Consider the following 10,281-nt stretch of genomic DNA (forward strand, 5'->3'; position numbering starts at 1 on the left):
CGAGAGGAGAATGGAGGAGAAGGTATTGTGGCATGGCCATCCCCCCTGGGGGGTGATTTCTCACTTTCTGTCTCTCTGTCTCTTCCTGTCTTTCTGGCGAGCACACGCACCCTATAGCAAAAACCTCTCTAAAGGAGAAAATTCTCTTCTATAATTCTTAATTTCTTTTTTTAAAAAAGTATTTGATTTAATTTTATTTATTCATTCATTTATTTTAATTTGACCAGAGAGAGAGAGAGAGAGAGGAGAGAGAGAAAGACAGAGAAGGAGAGAGAGAGAGAGAAAGTGAGAAAGCAAGCCACCAGGTCCAGGACTCAAACTATGGCCATCCATGTGGGTGTGTCCTGCACCTTAACCACCATGCCACCTGCTGGTCCCCTTATTCTTAATTTCTATTTCCAGTGTCCTAGCAGAGTTACCATCTTCCCTCACCTACGCTGTTGCAAATATCTTCTACCATTTTTGCCTGCCTGCTGCCGAGTACTCCCACCAATACCACCCACTTCCATCCACCCTCTATCACTGCTGCCCAAGGAGCATTTAATGGTTTCCTAATTTCTTCAAGTTAAATCCAAAACTCCGTAACCTGAAATGAAAGGTCTTTGTGAGCTAGTTCCTGCCTGTCTCTCAATCTCATTTTGGAGCTCCCAACTTAACTTCTCACGCTCCAGTCATACTGACTTTATCTACCTTTTTCTTTATGTACCAGTTTTCTTCTTTCTCTTCTGGGAATCACAATGCATATTTCCTCCTCTGTGTATTCTATAACTTTCTTGTCATCTTTTGAAGTCTTACCTTTTGTTTTTTGTTTATTGTTATTTTGTTTCTTTGTTTTTAGGAGAAATTTTTGCTATCGGGTGCTTGTACTCACCAAAGAGACAGAAAGACAGAAAGTAAGAAATCACCTTCCCTAGGGTGGATGGCCATGCCCTGATCCATTTTCCTCCATTCTCTTCTCAGTATTTTGGAAATTCATGCACTCGTACCTGAGTTTTAAGATGCCAGGTCCAGGGAACCAGCAGTTAGCATAATGGCTATGTTGCTGGACTCCCACGTAGTTGACCGCGGGTCACGTCCTGGACCCAGTGGCTTCCATGTGGGTGTGTCCTGCACCTTAACCACCATGCCACCTGCTGGTCCCCTTATTCTTAATTTCTATTCCCAGTGTCCTAGCAGAGTTACCATCTTCCCTCACCTACGCTGTTGCAAATATCTTCTACCATTTTTGCCTGCCTGCTGCCGAGTACTCCCACCAATACCACCCACTTCCATCCACCCTCTATCACTGCTGCCCAAGGAGCATTTAATGGTTTCCTAATTTCTTCAAGTTAAATCCAAAACTCCGTAACCTGAAATGAAAGGTCTTTGTGAGCTAGTTCCTGCCTGTCTCTCAATCTCATTTTGGAGCTCCCAACTTAACTTCTCACGCTCCAGTCATACTGACTTTATCTACCTTTTTCTTTATGTACCAGTTTTCTTCTTTCTCTTCTGGGAATCACAATGCATATTTCCTCCTCTGTGTATTCTATAACTTTCTTGTCATCTTTTGAAGTCTTACCTTTTGTTTTTTGTTTATTGTTATTTTGTTTCTTTGTTTTTAGGAGAAATTTTTGCTATCGGGTGCTTGTACTCACCAAAGAGACAGAAAGACAGAAAGTAAGAAATCACCTTCCCTAGGGTGGATGGCCATGCCCTGATCCATTTTCCTCCATTCTCTTCTCAGTATTTTGGAAATTCATGCACTCGTACCTGAGTTTTAAGATGCCAGGTCCAGGGAACCAGCAGTTAGCATAATGGCTATGTTGCTGGACTCCCACGTAGTTGACCGCGGTTCACGTCCTGGACCCAGTGGCTGAAAACTCACGCCGGGTGCGTGTGCGTGCGTGCCCAAGATCCCGAGAGGAGAATGGAGGAGAAGGAATTGCAGCATGACCATACCCCCTTGGGGGTGATTTCTCGCTTTCTGTCTCTCTGTCTCTCTCTGTCCATCTGGCAAGTGCACGCACCCTATAGCGAAAAAAACCTCTCCAAAAAAAAAAAAAAAAAAGATGCCAGGTCCAGGACTTGAACTGCAGTCAACTACATGGAAGTCCAGCAATGTGACCATTCCGCCATCTGCTGATCATCTTTCAAAGTCAGTGTCTTGTATATGCATGCCATTGAAGTCTCCTTTGACTCTCCAAAGGATTTCTAATGACTTCCACTTTATATCACCATTTTGTATTCCTACTAGGGTAATTTCCATACTATAGTTTTTTGCTTATGAAATTGCCAAACATGTCAGACCACAGCATATATGAGGAAAAGAACTCTGACTCATTCATTTCTACATGGTTCTAATTAAATATAATCTCTAATACATTGCATCATGTGAATACTTTCTGAATTAATGAATTGACAATCCAAAAACAAAACTCTACCTATAATTTATCACAAGGTTCACTGCTACAGTGCAGAGGTGTGATAAGGCTGGAAAATCTATATACTTCTGGGGATAAGCTAAAATCTTTCAACACCTGGGGCTTTTAGAGCAGTCTAATATGATTTATGAGTACTGAATAAACAGTAAAATAAGAATAGAAAGACAGGGTTCTAGTCATAGTCCAACCATCCCCTGGTTATGTGAGCTTGAGCCAGACACTTAGCTTGTGCCATAAACTAAAAATGAAGGAGCAGTAAAGAATAGTACATAAGGTATTTTAAAGGTTATTTTCCAATAACTTCAAAAGCTGAATGCAGGCACAGCTGCAATGACTCAGGCTGTAGGGTACTTCTTTGTAGTACTGGAGCCAAATGGAGGCCCAGGTTTGGATCCTGGGAGTGACATGAACACATCTAGCACTCTCATGGGCACCTGTGAATCAGCTGGCTGGAAGGCTGGAGATCATAGTGTGGTGAGATCCTGTCAAGGGTACCTCTTTCTTTCTCATATAAAAGAAAGAAAGAAACTTGGGGGAAAAAAACTGAGAGTAGTGCCAGAGAAGATCTGGCATGTTCAATGTCAGTGTAGCTCATTTTCTTCTAAAAACAGGTGTTTTCAAGATCAGCAGCAACACAGTGAACAATGATCCCTAGTGTCAGAATGCATTAAGTGAAAAAAATTTATAACATAACGATATATGAAAGAATTTATAACATAAAATAACCTGAACTTTTCCAGCATTGTAATCAGTAGAGATTGCAAAAGAGCAGTCACACCAGAGGATTATCTTGAGAAAGACTTTGAAGGAAGAAAAAGAGACTGATCTTTGCTAGCAGATGGTATATCACAGAATACACTTGGGCAGGGCTGAATTGAGAAGGTTTATGTGTGACTAGTGTGCTGGGCATTTGCTTTTCAATAATTTGAGTAGCTGACATGTAAATATTTTCTCAAATATTTAAAACCATACTGTTTCTGTTGTTATAGAGTCACAAACAAAATTATACAAAATTATAAGAAATATTTTGAACATTATCTTTAAAATTCAGTATTTTGAAATTTTGAAAGTTGCTTATTAACTGTCAAGAACTGGAGTATGAGCAAAAAATTTTTGATATGTAAAGTAAATGTGGAAAAATGTAAAAGTAAATAATTAATTAAAAAAGAATGCATGAAATGACTATTGCAATAAAAGAGATGATCAAATTTGAATTTTTTTTGTAATTGATTATGTCAACATTTCCCCATATTCTAAAATAAATGTGTGAAAGGGTATTCCTGGGGTTTCAGACTAGAATAATTTAAACTCTATTTTTTGTTTTTAACCAATGTCATGGCTTACTTACAGTCTATACATAAATATTAATGGTTACTGTTTACAAAGTCCACTGTATGTGGGTACAAACAATTCTCCTGGTTGTAGAATTAAGACACCGAGGGACCAGCAGTTGACATAATGGATATGTCACTGGACTCCCATGTAGTTGACCAAGGTTTGAGTCCCAGACCCAGTGGCTTAAACTCCAGCTGGCGCGTATGCATGCATGCCCAAGATCTCAAGAGGAAATGGAGGAGAAGGGATTGTAGTGTGGCCATCTTCCCTGGGGAGGGGAGGAGGTGGTGATTCCTCACTTTCTGTCTCTCTGTCTTTCTGGTGAGCACACACACTCTATAGCAAAAACATCTGAAAAAAAAAGAAAATAAAAGAATTAAGACATCTAGATATTTATAAAATTTTAGAATACAAAATGCCAAGTCATCTTATAATTTAGTAAAAACAGATAGACTATAATTGTCAAGAGACTTCTTATCTTTCCTTATTCCAGATCATAATTACAGGCAGAGTAACCCCAAACTGACTGAAAGGAGATTAGGTGGGTTTAAATTTTTCTTTTATTAATTTAAAGAGGCTATACTGTTGATTTTATTAAGCATAAATTGGAGACTCATTTTTTTACAGTAAATTTTCATCACACCTGAGAGTGTTATGCTGAGAAGGTACCCCTCCTTGGTTGGGAATAGCACTCACACAGTGGTTGAGATTTTTGTAGAATATTTACTACCTGCCAGGCTAAGTGCTTTACCACTATCATTTTATTATTGAATACTTGAAACAGTGTTGTGAAGACCTATTGTAATTATTTTATGACTGAGAACAATAAAGTCAGAAAGGTCAGTATGAATTGAGTGTTTTTTTTTTTTTTCCTTACTACAAAACGTGTTTATTGGGATGGTTTCCCACTCACCTTGAGTCAGGATGTTTTGTGTGCTGCTTCCTCCTGAAGGAACATCCTTCTGTAAGCCTCGCTTTTCCTTCTGTAGGCTGGCAGAGGATAGTGGAGCAGTCAACGTACAAAACGACCATTTGTGCATGGTGGAGACTGTGGTGATTTTATAGCATCCTGGGCACTTCACGTACATGAAGCAGTAATTTGGGCTCTGCACCAGGTGCTGCTTCTTGTGTTTCCTCTCCTCTTCTGGGGAGGGATGGAGGTCCATTTTGAGAGGCATGGTCTTGTGGGGAGGTCATCCCCGCCAGAAAGACTATATTGAGATTTTAACCTAGGAGTCTGATTCAAAGGCTGTGCTCTCTGTGTGGCATGCACACTGCCATCATAGGGTGAAATATGGCTAGGAACGCAGCATTCAAATCGTGCCTCCCTCTGGACAGGCACTGAAGTGAGGTGATATAGAAGCAGAGTTCCAGGGAAGTCACCATGGAATGGTGACTGCCTCTGCCCTTGTGTGGCATTTTTCAAATATTAAGAATCACTCGAGGATGCTGTTGAACTGCAGAGTACTATCCAATAGGTTTAGACTGGAGGCTGAGATTCTGCTATTGTAATATTGATGATAATATTGCCAATCCTCAGACCACACTTTGAGTAGCCAGTCACTAATGACTAATAAAAAAAAAACCATGGACAGTAGAACAGGTAGGCCACCATCCTGCCCTTTCACTCAAGGCTCTTGCGGTAAACTCGGGTAACAATACACCGTCAGAATCATTTTTAAAAGTATTTCTCGGATTAGTATCAGCTATGTGGTGATCTTCCCCTTCATATAGGTACAAACCGTCCAGAGGAAAAAGAAAACTAAGGTTTTAAAAAGGAGAAAGTGTGCCTTTTTTTTTTTTTTTTGCGTTTTTTTAAATGGCATTATGTTGCCAAGTGCATCTCAGGCAAAAAAATCTAATCAGGTCCATTTATCTCATGAGGAGGTTAATATAAAATTTATAAAATATTTAAGTAGTAGTATCAGCTTCAACATTAAAAGACATCTATTTGAAAGGGGTTAACACTCCTACTTGTACATCTGATGGGCAGAAAAAAAATAAACATCTTTCTGCTACTAAATCCACTGAACTGTTATTAGCCAATTACACATAATGAACAAGAAAAAATTAAAAAATACAGTAGGATGATATTCAAAACTACAGTGAAGTAAAATTGAACTTAAATTTATTTTAAAATATATTTTGGGTCCAGGAGATGGTATAGTGGTTATGTTGCTGGATTCCCATGTACTTGACCATGGTTTGAGTCCCAGACCCTATGGCTTAAAACTTGTGCCAGGTGTGTGTGTGTGTGTGTGTGTGTGTGTGCCCAAAATCCTGAGAAAGAAATGGAGGAGAAGGGATTGGGGCATGGCCATTCCCCTATGAGGTGATATCTCACTTTCTATCCCTCTGCCTCTCTCTGTCTCTTCAGTGAGCATGCACATCCTATAGCAAAAATCTCTCCCTCAAAAAAAAAAAAAAAAGAAAAAGAAAAAGAAAAAGAAAAAAAGAAACAAAAATAAATAAATAAATTTTAAAAATATATTCCTGCTACCTGTTTCTTTACTTGGTATTTCTTATTTCTATTTCCTTACTTTAAGGATAATATCAGAAAGATCATCCTCTTAGTGAGTTTGTTCTTTTTTACCCTCTACTTTGAAACAACAACTATGAGTGCTACCAGAAAGATTTCAGGGCTTTGAGACTGTCGATCTACTTCACAGGTGAGGAAGGTACTGCAGATGAAAGTCCAGCAAACAATTTCACTTGTTTTGTTTTGTTTTGTTTTGTTTTGTTTTAGAAAGAATTTTGCTTTAGGGAGTGTGTGCTCGCCAGAGAGACAGAGAGACAGAAAATGAGAAACAACTCCCCAGGGGGCATAGCCATGTCACAATCCCTTCTTCTCCATTCTCTTCTTTAGATCTTGGACATATATGCACATGTGCCTGGAATGAGGTTTAAGCCACCGAGTCTGGGACTTGAACTGCAGTCAACTATATGGGAGTCCAGCGATGTAGCCATTATGCCATCTGCTGGGTCCTTTTACTTTATTTTAAAAAATATTTTTAAGGATTATTGTATTTAAATTTATTTATTTATTTTAATTTTACAAGAGAGGGACAGAGTGAGAGGGAATAAGAAAGGGAAAGTGAGAAAGCAAGCCTTCAGTTCTGGGACTCTATCTGTGGTGGGTCATGTGAGAGTCCAGCACCTTTAACCACCAAGCCACCTGGAGGCCCCACCTTTCACTTGTTTTTTAAATGAAGGCATTTTTGTTTCTCTGGTTAAGAACCACTTCTCATGACTGATGATGCTGTAAGCTACATTTATGGTAACAGAAAATGGGTATAATCCTGCACAAACTCATTCTTTTTCATTCCAATGTATTTTTCCAAAATTAATTAATTGCCATTCATAAGCTTACATTTATAGTGTACCAAGAGTTAAAATGTTGTTCATATTTCAACATTCTTCTCAAATTAGTTCTTGATTCCAAAGAAAAATTTCATTTTTGACTATGTTTAGAGCATTAAAACAAATTTGGTGTTGTATATGTTCAACTAAATATGTGGTGAGGATCTATGCACCAGCTAAGTCTATACACACACACACACACACACACACACATATGTATATATAAATAATTTCATTTGATTTTCACAACATTGTGAAATAGATTCTGTGTTCTTATGTAAGTGATGGCAGAGGTGAAGTTCAAGATCTCTCTATTAGGAGGTGATTGGGCTTTAATTACAGGAAGGAGTGGTTTTTTTCATTATACTCTTTTATACTGGGCTAGTTCTAGTGGAAATTTATACCTCTCAGAAGGACACAGCAAAAATATTAAGTGTGAAGTGCAGTGCAGTTTGACGGTGAGAGGTAGAAAATAGATGGTTCCCATCCATTATTTCAAAAGTGGATATGCAGCTAAATTCAACATCCATTACTGGCATAGTATATTGGGTGGGCTCTTTTCAGATAGAAAGATATTAGCCATTAGTAAAGATTAAATAATTTACCTGAGCTTGCCTGGAGCACTCAATGCCAGAATAGAATTTATAACTAATATCTTGGCAGTTGCTTGGACTACCAAACTGCAGATAATCCTCTATAGAATATTTTACCCCAGCCTTTCTGAGTCTAATAGTAATTAATTTAAGAGGAAATTTTTAAAATTATATTGTGGTGATCTTAGTTCATCCTTCTTCTTTTTCTGACTGTATCATTGAAATCTAAGTTCAGAAATGAGGAATCATTATCCATGGCCTTAAGAATGTGCATATTGGGACCAGCAGTTAGCGTAATGGCTATGTCGCTGGAATCCCATGTAGTCGACCGCGGTTCGCATCCTGGACTCGGTGGTTTAAAAACTCACGCCGGGCGCGTGTGCATGCGTGTGGAAGATCCAGAGAGAATGGAGGAGAAGGGATTGAAGCGTGGTCATCCCCCCTGGGGGGTGATTTCTCATTTTCTATCTCTCTGTCTCTCTCTGTCTGTCTGGCGAGCACACGTGCCTTAAAGCAAAAACCTCTCCAAAAAAAGAAAAAAAAAAGAATGTGCATATTCTGGGACCACTAGATGACATAATGGATATGTCACTGGACTCCCACATAGTCAACCACAGTTCGAGTCTCAGATTTGGCAGCTTAAAACACATTGGGCATGTGTGTGTGTGTGTGCCCAAGATCCCAAGAGGGGAATGTAGGAGAAGGGACTGTGGCATAGCCATCTCCCTTGGGATAAGGGGAGTGATTTCTCGCTTTCTGTCTCTCTGTCTCTTTCTGTCTTTCCAGCCAGTGCATGCCCCCTATAGCAAAAATCTCTCTTCCAAAAAAAAAAAAAAGTACTTATTCCTTTTTTTATGGCCTTCATTATCCTATTTGGTGGAAGGCTCAGTCACTGAATGCCTGAACTGGTGAGATGATTACTGTAAACATTTTATCAGTAGTCTTAGAAAAGATGTCATATATACACTATGAAGCTTACTCATTCCTTAAGCTAACCAGTAACCAGCAGGTGTCCACGCTCCAGAGATGTGGAGCACTGCTGGCTTTACTGTGTTGTGACTCTTTACAAAGTTAGGGACAGCAGCAAGGAAGACGATCCCGAGGAATCACCATCTCTTAATGGAGTGCCTTGGCAGCAAGAGAACCTAAGGGAACCTAAGAGAACAGAGCAGGTGGCTGCGGGCTAAAGAGCACTAGGTGCAGGTAGGGTAAAAATAAAACTACAGATGATTTATAAGACTGACTCATCTCCCTCCCCCCCCCCCCCAATTCCTTTAGTTTTCTTCTCTTTGTTCTTTCTTTGTCTTCCTTTCTTGCTCATTTTGATTTTGAAAATTCTACTAAAAGTGCTGGATCTCCATTTTTTTTCTAGTCAAGATGAAGATTGTACCACAGGAAAGCCATTTCTACAGTCTTTCTTTATTGTCATAGCAGTTTTCAAGATTTCTTTTTAATGTGAATTGTTTGTGCAGAATTCTCTCTCTCTCTCTCTCACACACACACACACACACACACACATACACACACACACGTTTTTTAATCCTCAGAAAAACTTTCCTTGAAAATGAGATAAGCAGATCAGACACTGAAATGTTCAAACACACTGCAGAATACATACTTGCTTCTTAAATCCAACACTTAAACACCTCGAGGACACAGGTATGCCCGTTCCCAGAGCTCCAGTTGTGTGCTCAGTACCTGCCGGTGCGGTGGTTGAAATACTCGGTAACCAGAGTTTTACATGAAACTTTGCTTAGCGCATTGACCTTCACGTATGATCACTTCTGCCTCTGCTGAACTGGTGGAGGTCCTTGTTGTATTTTACCAGTCTCCACTCAGGGCATGCTCCGGAGCTAGGAAGAGCAACCTGAAACCCTCTTTGGCTTTGACATTTGAGGTGGAACCCTCAGCATTGCTGAGAAGCCCTCGGCGATCCAGTTCGCTCGGTCCCTTCCACACCCCACGATCTTCGCCCCCAAGCCTCCCTCCTGGAATCCCTTTCCAGGGCAGGCGGGCTGCTAGTGTAGACAAAGTGGGCGTCAGCAGCGCCTGCTGGAAGCCTGGTTTGGTTCTGCTCGCGCAGCGCCCGCGCAGCCCGCCAGGGGGATCCCGACCCGCCAGGCGGCTTCAGATAAGAAAGCGTCCGAGGGGCGTGGAGCCCAGGGTCCTGAAGCGCCTGCTCCAAGGAAACCCCGAATAGGCCGGGCTCCCTCTCTGCGCCCGGAGACTGGTGAGGCTCCTATTCCTGGCCCCGGAACCTGAGGTCCCACTTTAGTGAGGGGCGTGCCCCGCGAGTGGGTGTGTCCGTTTCCGCCCGCCGGCCTTCCAGCCCAGAGAAGAGCTCCTGAAAGCGGGTACTTTGTTTTCCCAGATGGGTTTTATCTGCGGGTGATCCCGGCTCTATGAGGGCAACTTTGTGCCGGGGCGCTGATCTGCTGTCTTGGGGGTCCAGGAGAGGAAGAAGCGGATTCCGGCTACACCCGCTGGAGGAAGTGCGGCAGGGTTGGGGGAGTTCCCACGGGGGGTGGGTGACAGGGAGATTGGCACCGTCCGGGTCCCGATCGCGCGGCGAC

Source organism: Tupaia chinensis, unplaced genomic scaffold (assembly GCF_000334495.1).
Source record: "Tupaia chinensis unplaced genomic scaffold, TupChi_1.0 Scaffold000117_2, whole genome shotgun sequence".
Classification (NCBI taxonomy): Eukaryota; Metazoa; Chordata; class Mammalia; order Scandentia; family Tupaiidae; genus Tupaia; species Tupaia belangeri.